This window comes from Xiphophorus couchianus, chromosome 15 (assembly GCF_001444195.1).
Source record: "Xiphophorus couchianus chromosome 15, X_couchianus-1.0, whole genome shotgun sequence".
In the NCBI taxonomy this organism is placed as follows: domain Eukaryota; kingdom Metazoa; phylum Chordata; class Actinopteri; order Cyprinodontiformes; family Poeciliidae; genus Xiphophorus; species Xiphophorus couchianus.
Genome location: NC_040242.1, coordinates 8879722 through 8896948, shown reverse-complemented (window position 1 = coordinate 8896948; position 17227 = coordinate 8879722). Strand labels below are relative to the sequence as shown.

The 17227-nt window shown below is 38.0% G+C and overlaps 1 protein-coding gene across 1 annotated transcript in view; it reads left to right on the top strand.

The window, feature by feature from the left end:
• The window catches only part of eva1aa (eva-1 homolog A, regulator of programmed cell death a), a 68550-nt gene that overhangs the window by 3950 nt on the left and 47373 nt on the right, over positions 1–17227 (top strand). The window lies entirely within an intron of this gene.

Sequence of the window (17227 nt, the reverse complement as noted above, 5' to 3'; positions counted from 1 at the left end):
GTTGAGATAAAGTGTTCTGAGTCAGAACAGCTGACTTGACAATGAAGGTGGTCAGGAATCACAAGGATTCAATATGTTTAACCTTTCAGAATAAGACACTCATTTTCTCTCTAACCCTCTATCTCAACCTCGATAAGTTCCGCTACATGCCTCCTTTGGTTCTACAATGCTGGCTTCATTTTGTGAATGCCTCTTCATTCATCACCAATGGGCCTGACAGGTGATGAATGAACGGCAGAGGCAGCTTACATATGGGGGGTTATTTATGCAGCTTTATACCAATTTGTGATTCCAGATTGAGTCACAGTAGAGGCAAACTCTGCATATTACCTTTTGTAAGTGGACGACAGACACATTTTTTGTGACACAGCTGCCAAACAACTAGCTGGTACATAGACAGCATCAAATGAATTGTCTATATTTGTTGGTTTATCAAACAGTATGCTTCAGAGACTTTTCTCTTCTTCAATTACCATCCTGCTGGGGGATCTGTAGTGGGAAGATAGAACTTGGTCCTTTGTCACTTCAATCACATCTACAGTATATATGACTTAAATATGACATTTAACCTCTGAGCTGAAGAGAAATAACCAGAGGGAATTAGTTGCTATTTTTCAAGCAGCAGAAGTTTATATTCTGCAACATAGTGTTTGAAGTTGTCTGTGTGTGTTTGCATGTCATATCAATGCTACACTTTAATACATCATCAGCATCTTTTAGCTTACTGCTGAAAACTATAGTTTGTGTGTGGGTAATTTACTCCTGCTTCTGCCCCGTCATCTTCGTCTATTACAGTATACAGCTGCCTACAGAGATAATTAGAGGTGCAGAGTGAGCTGTGCAACACTTAAGTGTCTATAGGCTTACAGTGGCAGCAGTTAATTAATACTCATCTGTATGTTTTATTGATGCTTTGTTAATTAATTTATAGATGATTCATTTTGATTACTACACTCCTAATGACCTCTTGTTACCAAACAATGAACAGTCATCTTAGTACTGACAGAAATGTTTTAAATATCTTTCAGTATGAGGATCACATTATGTGTTTATTTTTTTCCTATCTGGATGCCAACATGAACTCGAGCACAGCAAATGATCAACATGTGGAAATAAAGGTAAATAAAAGAGATGCAATGACCTCAGAAAGGCTTAACCATAATAGGAATAGACTTCTTAAGTGTGCTTTTTTACTAGATTGAGTCATTCTAAGTCCAAGCAAGCAAAACTCTGCCACATGTGTTAAAAACGCTTCATTGTTGTTCGGTCTCACCAGAAAAACCACGTTGTCGCCAAAGGGTTACTGTGAGGCCACTTTCGTTCTGTTTTCACCGTCATAAAACCCCATGGACAAACCCCTCTCTAATCCCAGTCAATAGGATGAGAGGCTGTCGAGGGGCCGTGGGGTCAACTGAGGTCAACCCATAGTAACTGTGAGAGTGTGTGTGGTTAGAGGGGAGTTACCATCCATCTTGCTTTTTGTTCCCTGCTGACGGGCCTTCTCACGTGTTCTTTCCCAGATTGCAAAGGTTGAGGGAAAGTCAGGACAATACCAGTCATTAATTTATTTCAGTTTTGAGTTTATTTCACTCATAACAATCTTTTAACTGGCAGAAGAAAATGGATTTCATGTTTTGTAACTCAGTTTTCTTTTAATAAATCATATTTAAGAATTTTTTCTGCCCTTTTGTCTCTTATATTTTTTGCCATTTTCAGGCATTATAGGGAGGAGCCTAATCAAAATGGTCTAATCTGCAGATTTTGTTTTCTTCTATAAATATTTTCTCATTGGAATCCATCTAGCTTACATTTATTTTCTGTTTAGTTCTCCACTAGCCTCCATCTATATCACTGAAACTTGACATTGTGCCAAGATGATAAGCAGCTGAAGCCTTTTTTGTTGAGAGGGAACTATCTGCAGTGAGTGGAGAAAGGTCAAGCACAGTCAAGTACGATGCAATGGAAAAACTCCATGTGATGATACCGAGGCTCGATTTACAGCAATTACATGTTTGCACTTTACAATACTCAGTTGTGGCTGTTGCTTTTACTAAATCTTTCTATATGTTTACTTTGTACAGTCACTAAAAATATTTCCCGTGACTTTCTCCAAAGATGATTTGCTTTTTGTTAGAAAGAGTGTTACAAAGACAAACGGTGATAGGCATTTAGAAAAAAGTGTGCAAATAGTAACAATGCTGCCACTTACATGAAAAATTATTAAAGCATCTTATCATCTTGTATTAAATAGAAATGAAAAATGAGTTTACTTACAGCAAAGAAATGTTACTTTTTATTTGGTTTGAAAAAAATAAACTTTTATAGTTTTTACATCATTTAGCACTTAATTTATGATTAAGACAGTTTATAAAGTCATTAAAACTTCCGTTTTTTTCTATCAGTTACTTGTCCTTTCTCAAACTTACAGCTGTGTAAAATTAATGCCATGCTTGTTATTGTGCTGTGTATATTGGGATGTCTAAAAATTTCTATGACAATGGTCTAACAACAAAACAAACAAAAAAATAAATAAACACATTTCGTAAAAAAGAAAGTCCTGTAGATTCCCTCATCTCTAATATCGCCTGTGCTTTGGAATGAAGGGAGTAAAATTTACACCCTGCTACTGATTGGATTTCTGTCTTGTTTTTTTTTTTTACAATCAGCCCTATTCTCAGTCTGTGAATATGGTTGTGGACAAAAAAAAAATATTAGCTGACTTATGGTGCTAGTAGTAATAGATTATCCTTTATTTCCCTTATTCCGGATGATTTTGGCTGATTTTAGCCAATACACTTTCTTTGCCCAGCTGTCAGTTTCATATTTGGGATTTTAGGCTTTTGAAGTTGCACGTAATTGTGGCTGAACAAAATTCATCCAGGTTGATAGATCGACCAAATGCTTTTCTATGCCAAGATATATAAAAGTGAAGCCAAGACACACAGAAAACCTAGAACTTCTCCTCCTCGGTTACTGCACAAGCAAGTCCTGGCTTAAGCTTTTCCAAACCCCTTCTCACATACAAGCCCCTCCACATATGACTGAGCACCACTTATTCCCCTCAAACCTTTATCCGCTTTACTTTTTTTAATAGCCGTGTATAAGGGTAACACGTCACACCCCATGCTCTTCTCTTTGAGCCCCTTCCCCCCTTCACACACTCATTATCTCACCTCCGTCTTCTCCCAGCCAGCGCCACCCCTCCTTCTCCTCCTCTGTGCTGCCTCTACTCCTCCCTGGAGCTTGCCTGATCACTGTTTCTGTGTTTGCGTGTGTGCCAGGTGAGCTCTGTCTAAACAAATCCTGCCTCCCACTTGTTTTGTCTACCGCTTTGCAGGCAGGCGGCTGGGCGGACAGCGAGGGCCTGGCATGAGGCTGTTTTTCTTTAAGAACTGAATAGGAGGCCTTAAAGAGCAATTTTTTGAACTGTGTTTTCAAAGAGGTGAATAGAGGAATGAGCTCACAAGAGTTTTGCTTCAACTAAGATCCTTTCAAAATTTCATCTTTTTAGTCCTGTCTGGAGTTCGACGCAGACAGATTTCAAAAGGAAATAGGTGGATTTATGGCATGTTGTGAGATTTAAATGTTGCTCAGAATCCGCTTACAGAATCTAAATTGTTGCAAATCCACTTAGGCTTAGTTTTCATAACACAAACTTCATGCAGTTGTTGAGAAAATAACTCTATACATGGGTCTTTGTCTAACCCAACAATTCCATAAGAAGCTACATTATAAATAATAATTTTCCAATTTGAAAAATAGAATGAAGACTTTAGAGTGGCCTATCTCAAAAAGTTAACCTAGTTGAAATGCTGTGTAAGGACCTTAAGCTGACTGTTCATGCTCAAAATGCTCCAATATCACTGGATTGAATCCTGCAAAAATCAGCATAGAAAATATTTCTAGCAGGAATGTAGAAAACCAATTACCAGAACACACACTCGATTGCAAAGGTGGTAGAATTACCTACAAAGAGTAGGGAGCAATTACTTATATTTCCTAAGGAGAAATTATTTTATTTTAATAAATTAAAATCATATAAAAATAGCACATTGTGTTTACTCAGGTTGTCTGGGATCAAAATTTCTTGATGGTCTGAAACATTTTAGTGTGCTAAAGAAATCTGCAAACTTTTTCAGAGGCCTGTACAATTTTTCTTAATTTAATAGTTATGTAGTTTTGCATTGAATGACAATAGATTACTGTGAATCAACTGCAGTTTATTCTATTAGGCAACACCAACTAACGCTGAAAATGTTTATCTGCCAAGGTCTTGAGCAGTTAACAGCATTTCAATTATTAAAGTTTCTCCTTATTTTTTGATAAGAATGTGTGGAAACACATGGTACTACACATAAATTGAATGCAGACAGTTCAGGGACGTAATAAATAGCTTCTGTCTCCACCATGCGCAGGCTGTAGGGTGTGTGTGTGTTATTTCAGGAGGAAGTCTGACCTGGCACAACATGACAGCGATGAAAGATTTGTAAGTTCCTCCCTCAGGATACAATAAGCAGATACATACAAACACACATAAAGCAGCGCTTGACATCATGCTGGGGAAACAACAAAGTCGTGTTACTGACGAGAGATGAGTGTTTACAACAGGAAGCTGCACTCATTTCAGGTTCGACATGAGAAAATTAAGTTATCCCACCATCATGCAACAATGCACAGACATGGTGGAAACAGCTGCTAAGTGATTTATGTTGGGATGTTTGGAAAGTATGAAGCACTTTGGTTTTCTTCTTTGATTTTCCTCTTTAGCAAATCAGGCTTAGGATACACTAATTACCTATTTCTCCTTCAAACTTGAGAAAGACCACACCACTGCATTAAAAATTGACTAGAATGTGGATAGTTCTTCCTGGGTCTCGGAGAGGTCTGCCGGTGTTCATCAAGAACACAGTGAGCTGCCCTGTGCATGTGATGGAGTGTAAAAGACTCCTGACATTTTTAAGCTTGCACAAAACTACTGCGTTGAGAGTTTGGTGGTTTATCAGGGTGGTGGCAACATATGGAGGACTTGTGGAGGGTCTTCATACAACCAGCAGTAGTTTATTCACTATGAAGGCATACTGTATGTGTGACTGGTCATCCCAGAATTTGACAAAAACAAATGGCCATAGTGGCCTCATGTAAACCTAAGCACAGTCACACTGGGCTGGCAGTATTCCAACTAACTTACGCAAATGTTTGTTTTTTTTTTTTTGCAATGCAACTGCTATGTAGAAGATGTCACTGTCAGCAAAAAGGACTTCTATGAACACAAAATCCATATTCAATGCACAGAGTGAGCAGTAGAGAGAGAAAATGTGTTGAGCACTAAAAGCTCGTTTGGGCCATGATTACCTTCCCACCGAAATTAGTTTTTACAAATGCACTGCAGTAGGGCAGCTTCCTGTGCTACTTATTCTAAATCATAAACCACTCAGGCTGAGATTATTTTTATATAATCAGGAGCTGGTAGGATAATAAATAAAAATTGTGGTTTGTGAGTTGGTGCACATACAACCTTACAAATGCAAGCTGCCAAATTCTTAACACTCTTCCTTTTATCCTTTACTTTATTTCTGCTAAAGTTTGGATATTAATGCTTTATATCTGTAAGCTGTGAGTATTTGAAACTGAAGTCAAATTCCTTTTTTGTGCACATAATCTAGGTCAATAATTCTTATTTCTGAGTGCTGATAGTTGAACTTATTATGATATTAATTTCTGGTCTAACACATGTTAAGGTTTAACGGATTTAGAGTTGATCACATTAATTACTCTTAGTAATATCTTGGTCCTACCCCAAGAACAATCATGCATGAACCTGTTGCTGTAAAGCTAGGCTTTGATCTTCTCTCTTGCTGTGTACTTTGTTGAATTTTAGAAGCTTGTTGCGTTTTTGCTAGTAGAGATGCAAATTAATCTTAATTTTAAAGTCACTTTTGATATTTGTTTGGCAAAGTCAAAGTTAGCTTAATACAATTTTTATGTGACCTCATTTTCAAGAATTTAGTGATTTCGTAAGCAAGGTTAGATTTAAAACCTGCAACAGTATAGTTTTCCATAATGGATGAAGAAATGATTCATGTAAAGAAATACACAATTAAAAGTTGTGAAATTGTGAATTTGCTGAAATTTCCAGTTTTCCAGGAAATTTCCAAATTTCCAAAGAAACAAATTTTGATTTGTTTCTTTTGCTGGATTGAACATAAAAATAGATTGATGTACCGTAGTGTGTAGTGCAAACAAAACACAGCATATAGAATTCAATCCAAAAGGTTGATAATGGCTCTTTCTGACCCACTCTGCTAAGGCTTTGGGATGAATTCTGGTTCATTGTGAGTGTGAACTTACCTTACTTTGTGCTGTCTGCCTCTGTGTTAGGCGACGTAGATGTGGTGGATTTTAGACAACATAAGAACGATGTACTTTTTCAAATAAGACATCCTTTTTAACCCAAAAAAGACTAAAAATAGAAACAGTCTATTACTTCATGGATATTAGTATTTTTACTGTATTTTTTCTAAAACATAAAATCATTCCTCTGAATGATTAATTTAAATTCAATATTTAATACAGACAATGATAACCAATATTTAAAATTAAAACTAATTGTGGATTATTTTTGGACTTTTTAACTTAGCAAAATATAATGCACAGCTTAAAATCTTTTTGTTTCGATACCATTTATGAGGACCTGAGAAGGTCAAAGTATCACTCATATTTTGGAGTTGTCTTGTACTCTTCAATATGAATACTGAGGTTACTTTAACTAGACCTGTGGTCCACTCAGGATAGCCTGGATAGAATCAGTTTTTTCTTTACATTACTAAATTCCCATAGTTCATCTTATCATATTGCTATATGACTCATGAGTCATAAGTTAACAATTGTTGAGATTTCCCATGGCTTAAATCACGAAAAACACTGTTTAGCACCACAACAAGGCAGCCTAAACTGGCCACAACAGATAAGGCGATGCACTGTTATCACTTTATTTACTGTAAAGAGAAAGCAAACCTATGTCTGAGCAAAAGTAGGAGTCACTTTCTTTTTAAATAGTGTCTCATTTTGAGCTTAACTGGGTTGCTTTTTGAATTACTAAAATGTGCTGAGAAGGAGGTCTTTCTATGAGCAGCACTGGTTTCTAAATCAACTCTTATTACTGGTTGATGAGTGTCCCGAAAGCTAGGCCTCCGTGTGATAATCATTATTTTGTATAGCCTGCTTTCAATACATGAAACCACCCAAACTGCCCAGCCAGGTGTTGACTTGGATAGATTCTTTTTAGTAATGACTGTTATTGTGGTGAATAGAGAGGGAGTCTGATTCTTCAACCACTTACTTACAAAAATGTCTATATACATCACAGGTGTATGTTTGCACTTGCCCTAGACGCTCCTAAGAAAACACTGGGAAACGTGAGGAATACTCTTCAGTAGAGATCGCAGCTGCGCTGAGAAACTGTCTTCACATCTTGGCTGCTTCTGTTTAGTCAACAATTGAAAGATTAGCAAAGAATGCTGTGTCATTTTTCATTCTGTGAGCGCAAAGTTGAATTTGGCAAATTATGGCATCTGCAGCTGCAATCACAAAATGTTGTAGTATTCAGTTTGATAATCGTAAGATGTAATTAAACAGAAATTAGATCTTCAGACAGCTTGGTGGGTGTGTACGTAGCCCAGTGATTCGCTTAGGTCCAGCTCTCCTATAGTGAAGGAATAAAACTCATTGCAGCGCCAATGACAAGCACATGCAGAAACTCATGGACAGAACTATTTCTGCTCCTTTCAAAGCTATGCTTTCATTCCCCTCCTCCTCTTTCATGTTCCTCACCACGCTTCTTGGGATCGGATTTATGTTTGGGTTTAGACATAAATGTGTCCGCCTTCATCTAACATTAACTTTTTTCTTATCACTGAAATCTTTCCAACTTATTTATCTTACCGTTTTTAATAAAGGAAAGAAAAACAAAGCGGCTGTTGTTTGATTAAACTCCTCAAGGCACACTGAGAGACGGAAAGAGAGATGGAGAAGCAGAAGGGCCAGACTGAACAAGGAGGCATTGTGTAGCCCCCCAACTGTGTCGGACTGACTGTATGCACTATGGCACACTTCAGCAAACGCCTTCTGAAATCACAGCTAATCTGTAGCTAACCAGTATGGGAAGCTCAGGTAAATGAGGAGGAAACTAATAAGAAAGGCAGTCAGATTACGTTCTTGTTTTACGCTGTTCACACTAATTTCTTACAACATTTACATCCTAAATATATTGCCCCACAAGTCTAAATATCTATTCCTTTACAACAAATAGATTGCTAATAGTTCAAATATTTTTGTGCCAGAAAAAAAAAAATCTTGAAAGTATTATATAAATTACTATCCATGTTTTATTTATTTTTGAAAGTTGAGTGGGCCTTTTAAGCCGAAATGATCTGTTGTGAGAAAACTAGATAAACTTATAAAGTTCAGAGGTCAGTTTGGTGTACAATTATGTAACACTGCTCTTCAGAACTGGATCAGAAATTACTCTGTCTACCTGAAGACTGATAGATTTTCTTGTTTGTTTAGCTGATTTTTTTTTGTCATAAGCCATCATAGCCAATTAATCAATATCTCTCTCCTCGCTACTCCTCATCATTTCTTCCTATTTTATCAACACCGGACAGACCACTATATTTCTTTAACATATAAATTCACATTTGACCTGAAGGCTTTGATGTGACTGCCTTCATCATATGAAGCCATTGTTGTTACATTGATTCCCTAGGATGGTGCTACATGTGTATTATCATAACGTTTCTGCACTTTTCCTCACATGCTTAGCTGGTTTCTGTTTTCAGTAAATTTTTCAGCTTCGAACTCAGAAATTAATATAACTTTTATGAGTTGCAAACCTGAACCTGATTGGAATTGTGCATAAGGTTCGAATATACATATTCTGTCTCTTTCTATTTATGTTATTTGTTAGATGAATGGTGTACTGGTTGCTGTATAGTATATTAAAAGGATTTATTGAAGCCTTTTTCAGTCCTCTGCCCCAACCTTTGGCATACTTAGTTCAGGTCTCTGTTTTTTTTTCTTGAATAAAAAGCCGTGTTTGGGGATTTTAATTCATTAAAAATAAACCAGAGCATTTTTTTTGGCCAGCCAATTTGTAGACACAAATTTGAGACTTTAGAATGCATGCCACATGAGCAGTGTTCTTTTGCAGCGTGGGCCATTGAAGGATTGTTTTTATTGGGCTGCTTCCCAAAACTTTAAATCTTAGCACAATTGGCATTTTGGCAGGTTAGATAAAAACATCTTCATTCTTCAGCAGTTAAATCACTAGTTCAGGTTGGGTCCTGTATTTACAGATAAAGTGTACCTCAGCAGAACTGTGACTCTTCATGTTTGTGAATTAAACATTTCTTGGATAGGTTGTGTGAAGGAGAAAGATGTTCACAAGTATTTACAGGCAGTTGTGTAACCTTTTGCTACTTAACAAATTTGCTAGTTAAATGCAATGCAGAGTTGAGGCTGAAAGGAGTTTGAGTTGGTAATAACTGTTTTGGACCCAGTTTAGTGAAAAAAAAAATTACATTTTGACCTTGAGACAGACTTGTAATAATTTGATTGAAAAACTTCAGAGTACTAACATTCATATCACCACCCCAGTTACAAACTAATGTTCTTGTTTTACTCTGTTCACACTAACGGGTAGCGTGAGAGCTTTTAGCTTTTACAAGCTAAAAGCTCTCGGACTGAAAGGAAGCCCCCCCCCCTAACTATTTAGAAAAAAGATCCCCCTTCTAAGACTCATTGGACATGCTGCACCCCTCTTTTCATATTTTCTGTTTCACAAGAATTACTCTATTCCTTGTTGTCAAAGAACAACCCCTGAGATAAGCTTGTTAATTCCCCTTGAGAAGCTTAACCGTCCCAATGCCCTCCCACTTCACTTTTTCTAAGGGAAATATTTATCTCATCTTCTCCGCACATGTTTGAAATTTGCTAGAGGCTAACTGTCGTACTGTTGGCAGGTTCAAACCTTTGTAGCAATGGAAGGGTGTGGGTGGGCTGGCCCTAAGGATTACTTGGAGAGGTAAATTTTATTGTGCAAAGGATGAGTTCACTTATATTAAGTCTCATTTATACCCAAGATTGTTAGAACACATGATACAGACCATGGATGGATGGATGGATGGATGGATGGATGGATGGATGGATGGCACTGTCCATTTTCATTCTGGGTCTTTATTTGTTGAGGTTTGAAATCACAGTTTTACTTAGTTGTTGAGTTATTAAAATTGTATTCTTGATGTAAAGTGTAGTTGAAAACAATATTTTTGGAGTTATTATTCTTCAACCTTTTCTACTATAATCCACATGTTTTGGACAATGTCTTGCTGAGACTTGTCAGGTTTGTACTTTTGGCACAGATTTATGCTGGTTAGACTCTTAAACACGATCCACTTTGAATGATTGAGGAAGACTCCATCTGTCATTCACTTTGCAGCAATAAAAGCTGGAGCTCCAGTTAATAACGGACAGTCTGGTTTCCACCCACTTCTCCCAGACTATAAAAATGACCATTAAAATGACTTATGTGTCCTCCTCTTGGCCCTTCTCTCAGTCTGTGTGTCTGCCCCTCCATTAGACTCTGTCTGTGGGCGTCTGGACATGCAGGGGTGTTCTTGAAACCTTTCCGTCTCTTGCTATTCACCCTTTATCTCCATAGCCACCACCCACCAATGATAAGAAACCCACAGCACTCACACTCAGAAACTCAGAGCAACATGTCCCCTCTCCTGGCTACCCTTTGGCCCTCAGAGGTCACCAGGAAAGACACGTGCTAAAAGAGGTCATGAGTGGGCTTGGGTGGGACCAATGCTTGAGGATTCCCTAAGGGAGACTTTGCAGCCACTGTCAAGCTGTGATGACATCTGTAAGCCAGCAGATGTTTTATACCTATTTACCCCTCGGGGAGAGTTTAGGCAACAGACCCACAAGTAGAACTTCCCTTATTGTTCTACATCTTAATCTTAATGTTCTTAATGTTTGCCTAACATCTTAATGTTAGGCAAACATTAAGATTGCCTAATGTTTGTAAGGAAAAACATGTAGGCTTATTCTGTGATCATTGAGCTTGAGCTAGAATATGCCCTTTGATTTTGTTGCACCATTAGTCTTTCCCTAAAGACTTCTCCAGGAGGCATCCATTCCTTCCATGCTTAAATCACATTAACTGGCTCCGTTTAGTACTTTGCTGTAATGACTCTAGTACTCTGACCTCCACCAATAAGCCAGTCTCCTAAATCTGTCCTTAAGGGTATCCAGAACCACTCTATAGAGGACACTAACTTTTGTGTTTGTACTGGGTCTCATTCTTTCAGGCAACACGCAAATATAACTATCATTGTATCATTTAAAGTGTAGTAAATCATCAAGCTCGCCTTTTGGCTCAACTCTCTTTGTCACAACAGACCTAGAGTTACTTATGCGGTGCGGGGTTTTTTTTTTGCCCTTTCACCATTTTGTATCTTTGCACATTTTGCCATTTAAGGCAGTTCGAACATGACCTTTTGGGTACCAGATGGTACCTTCTAGCGTGGAAGGTTTTGTTGCAATCAAATAAAAAAAACATGTGCATGCAGGAGGTGGATAAAGCATGGGTATTGAAGGGAAATAAGAATAGATTAAAGCACAATGCATTGGTGCAAAATGAAGTACAAATTGGCAAAGGTGCAAATTGACCAAGAGCCCAGTTTCAACCTAGGTTGGCGTTTATCATGCCCAGTACAATTCAGTAAATCTTTGCAATAATTGAAAAATCTAAATGTAGTTTCACTGACTTTAAGAGCTTGTGAATAACAAAAAGAGTGATTGTTTTTGACCTGCAAGGTATTGATTTTACTTTATATTGGGCTTATTTAATCTGTTGATCCTGTTCACCTATCATCATTTTCTTGCTAAAGATATGTACCTATAACTTGTCAATATTATGCTGCAGTATCATCATATTAGTATACTTGTGGATCCTGTTTTATACTTTTCACTGTTTTATACTTTCTTTCTCTCTTTTAAATACATTTCAGACATAAAACTCACAGTCCAGTGAGTCCAGTCTGCAAGTCCAGGCCTTGCAGCCTGCTTCTCTTGGTTTCATACATCATGAACATAATTAATGAGCTGCTTTCAGACAAAGTAGGCGCAGATGCAGGGTTAGAAGTTATTTATGCAGAGTTGTTTGATGTCTGATTGCTTCTGTGTGACCCTGCTGGTTTATTTATGAGTGTGTGCTTAACTGTCTGTGTTGGCACAGGGGAATCATCAGATTGTGCAACAGAGGTGTTTGTGTTTGTGTCTCCAGTTTTAATGACTCCATCTGCCCAGATTCTAGTCTCAGTACAGTCATTTGAAGGGAGGATGGGGTTCAGCTGGAAACTCCACTATTCAAGTGAAACAGATCGTGCACTGTACACACTGGCACACAATACGTGATATACCTGTTTGGTTGCGCTTGACTTGCTTTTGGATATCAAACCATGAAAATTATGTGTGCTAACTTTTAAAGGGACTGTCTGGACACATCTGCTAACATCAAAGTAAAGATTGTTAAACTGCAAAGCTATGAAGTGGAATTTAGATTGATGAATTGTGTGTATCCAAATTCCACTGAAGTTCTGTTTTATATTGTCTAGTCCAAATTAGATTTAAAGGGGACATACAGGAAATCCACTTTTGTAGTCCTTAACTACATTTTGTTGTGTACTTGGAGTCTCTTGGAGTGCAGAAACTTTGAACCTAGTTTTCCTCACTGCTGCGTAAATATCTTCAGATTCTGTTTGGGTCAAATTTTTCAATCCATTCCAATTTCTCCCTATTACGTATTTTGAACTACTGTGTTTTTTTTAATTAGTATGAAGTAAATTTGCTGCAGAACCACTAAATGACCATAGTGGTGGTACACTAGCAATGTACCCTTTCTAGTGTATTTTAATTACATTGTCACTATTATTTTGTTACACCTTGGTATTGAAACATGACACATCAAAAACCTGTGTCACTGGCATGTGAGGATTGGACTTGAATGGCACTAGTCCAAAACACAGAAGAAAAATGAATTGTTAGCCTGTGACCTTGGTTGTGTGTACGTATGATTACCTCTGTGTTTGAACATAGGACTCCAAAACAAAATTCCTTTGTCATTCTGATCAAACAGGTGGTTTCTTTTTCATATCTTTTAGCTGTAAAAGATGTGCAACCATAAAATGTTGACAAAGATGAAGCTTTGAGCCAATTTTCCTAAATGTTAAATGCCGCAGTATAAAATATTAACAATACATTCTGTAAAACGTCTTGATTTAGAATTTTTAAGAACATCCCCAAGAATATGTTCTAGGTTATTTCCCCAATTTTAAAACATTATTTTGTTCCACCAAATTTTTTAAAGACTTGTCCCACAATTTCAAGCTGCAGGATATTTCCCATGCACATTCAGATTCTTATCAAAATCCTACTGGGCTTCACCACATCTTGAAAGGGCTCCAAGTGAAGTATCCATTTGTGCAGAATACCCCCATGTGCTTTCTTTGCCCCATAGTGTGATTAACTAGAAAGTAGGCTAATCCAAGGCGTGACTGTAAGGGCAAGACTAATTTATTGTAAGGAGAAGAATGTTGTGTATTTTAGGAATGCATTTTTAGCCTTCAATCTGAAGGGCTTTACTGTAAGCATTGTACTATGTATCTGTAGAAAAGCATTCGGTATTTGTCATTATCATTTGAAAACGTGTTATTGTTGTGGTAATTGTGGAAATTTTGGTTCTTCATTTTTGAGCTTGTGGTTTAATGATAGAAAATTCATCTGACGTCTAAAAGATGTCTGTATTGTTTCGATGCTACAGTGTGTTCAGGCTTCTGAATTAAGAAACGTAACTACTTCAAGGTTTAAAGTTATGGCCACATCCTCCTTCTACTTTTAGAAAGATTTGTCATTATCTTTACAAATGCAGATGCTATTTCTTTTATTCTTTCAGTGTTTTAATGTCTCTTTTAGGGATTTTAAATTCAGTTTTCAGGCAGTCACCTACATGCTTGTCTGAGCCATTTTCTGCCGTGATAAAGTGGTATAAGTTTTACTTTTCATCCCCCATCTCTCTACAAATACAGAGTGTGGCCTGTGTCTTTGAGTGGTAATGCTTCCTATAAGTTACCACTTGAAGGGAATTCTTTCTCCCACAGCAAGCCTGCAGCACAGAGTCTTGGAACCTTTCATGGTTTAATGGCTATAATTTGCTTAAAATAATCCCAATAAATGTATGAAGCTGTAAATGCTTAAATGTGGCATGATGGTACATAATACAGGCTTGGTTTTTGTTGCTCTTGCATAAACGAAAGGATTTCTTGACTTTTAAATGTTTTGAAGTATAGTTAATGATATGTTGTGCCTCAGAAAAGTATTCGTACCCTTTGAACTTATTCACATTTTTTTTATGATTAAACACACACTGATATGCTATGTAAACCATGTGTGGAATGTATGCCACACATTTCAGATTATTATTGTTTATTAAAAATTTTGAAGACCATATATAAATCACTTTCTACTTCACAATATGTTATGTTTTGTGACTGCACGGTGACAACATTTAAAAAAAGTTCAAGGGGTATGAATATGCAGTGCAGCCCGGCACTGCACTTGGACTTTTCTGCCTAATCTTGTAGTTTCTGCAGCCTGTTGAGTATCTCTAAATGTGAATGTAAGTACCCATATTTGTGGCATTATATCAAGTTTTAATCTGTTAATATTCACCACAGTAATACATTAGTACTGGGGGCAAGAAGGTTTACTTTACGTAATAAACTGAATTAAAGGCCTAAGCCCTTCAACAAGATTATGTGCTAAGCTAACACTGTAACAACATGCCAGTTATATCTACAGCTGCTGCTATTGTGAATGCAGCAGCTGAATGATAGCCAATAGGAAAAGACTGCATCTTTCAAACAGAAAACTAGCTCATTGACTCGCCACCTGGGCCAAGAGTGTTGTCAAACCCACGTTTTTTTTTTCTCTCTCTCTAAGGGCTTGGCATACTCATTATGAGCAAAGACAAGAATCTGAATGAACCTGGACCACAAACTGAATTAGTCAAAGTCCAGCTGACCTGAAAGGCGAGACAGGTAACATTGTGGGAAAGCTACAAGCTGTGATTTTAGAAGGAAAACTTCTCACAGCGAGCTTCCTTCTCTGTCTTGTTGACACAACACAGTAAGTCGTCACTAATCTCCATCATACCTGACCTCCTCCCTCACCGGGTCAGACTTAAGAGTCCTCACATGACCACAAATGAGAAGCTAAAGGTCTAGTTATACGGTCTGTGAGCTGAACACCCGACTGACAGGTTTAATTGCGTCACAGGAAAAGATCCTGTCTCGGTTGGGCCTTAGATACAAAAGGCAGGTGCAGCTTCATCTGTCTTTGTTTATAATAGATCCAAGTGGTCCCTTTATTGAGATTAAACATGTTAAGATCAACAAAGGACTCAGACAAAAGTGACCTGTTTGTACAAGAGCAGCTTCTCCACCGCAGCCTCCTGTTTTTTAATGGCCGAACAAACAAACCTGTAGACAAAATAGCATGACAGCTTTTGTTAGGGGTAAAGGGCAGAGATCTAGTTAAAGAAGTAGTTTGAAGCCACATGAAAAGAAAAGGGGGAGGAAACGGGAGGGGGAAGATGGCTGGGTGTTCCTCCATTATTGTTAAGCTGTCTGCCTTTGAGGGACACCTGTCATTGGCTGTGGTGTCCACACAGCCGCCCGGTTTGTTGGTCTTTAAAGTAGACCTCATTCAACAGGTAGAAGGAAGATGAACAATAGGCATGTTCCTGAAATAGCAGGATAGAAAAAGAGACAACTTGGAGTCTTAAGAAAGCACCTGAGGGTTCTTGTGAGATAATCTGTTTGTTTTGTTCCCTCCCTGCCCCTCTTCTGGGGTGGAGTAAGGCCCATCACAGCGGTTATAGTGAAGAAACTGTTGCACAAGGACGTCTCTTTGAAGAAACCTCCAAATGGCAATTTCTCTAAGCTATCTTAAGCCAAGTCTGTTTCACTGCCTTCCTAACCCTGTCTGTTTCCTTGGTTACACAAATGCGCTGTTATAGCACGATAGGGGGCTCTGCCAGGAACCAGCTTCGGATAATGCGATACTGTTACAACATCACCAGAGGTCCCATATTCAGGAGCCAAACAGGCTTGTCCTGACCACATTGTTTGTGTTGATGTTTTGTTTCTTTATGTGTGTGTACGCCTGTGTGCGTGTGTGTGTGTGTGTGCGTGTGTGTGTGTGTGTGTGTGTGTGTGTGTGTGTGTGGTCTTGCTGCCAGGGGAAATGCCAAGATCCCTCTCACTCTGGAATGTGGCAAGCAAAGTAGACAGGGGGTGTGTGCAGTTGTTGGAGATGGAGACCGTAGTGAGTGAGGTGTGAGGGGGGAGAGGGAACCAGCAAAGCCCAAATCATTAAAACAATCACAATTTGAGAAATGATGTCTTGATGAAATGTCCAAGCCACACAAGTGCTGCTCAGACAGCCTTTAACTTGAGATAATGTTTATGTTAATTTGCATTAGATAGATAGTTCCTTCAAATATATATTATACAAGTATTGGAAATAATATATGTAACAAAGGCAGGTACTGTTGTTTTTTTAGGGGCTTGAACTTTTAATAACGTGACGGGTGTTATACAAATCATTCCCACATAAATACTGACTGCATATTCACTCCTTTTCTATTTTCACATCTAAAAGTCTGTTAGTTGGTGAAATGACCATTTCTAAACGCATCTCTATTTAGAGAGAGGCTGACCTTTCAAAGCCCTCAAATGTGTCCTCTGTTTCCCTTCCTCCTTTTAACTGTGGCCATGGTGATAAGGGGCCAATGTGTGTGTGAGTGTGGCTTGTTCAAGTGTTTTGTTGTGTGTGTTTGGATACACTGTGTGGGGGCGTGTGTTTGTGTGTGTGTGTGTGTTCCTTCCTCTTTTATACTGCTGAGCAAATAGGGATAATTGAATCGTGCTGTGTTCATGTTGTGAGTTTATGTAAGTTTGAGTGTATTGACTTTTTGCTAAATGTGTTTGCAATTGAAATAAAAGGAAGTTTTAGCTCAGTTAAATATATTTAGTTTGTTGAATAATGATCATTTAAATTAGAATGTGCATGGTTTATTTTGCAGTGTCTTGCAAGAGTATTA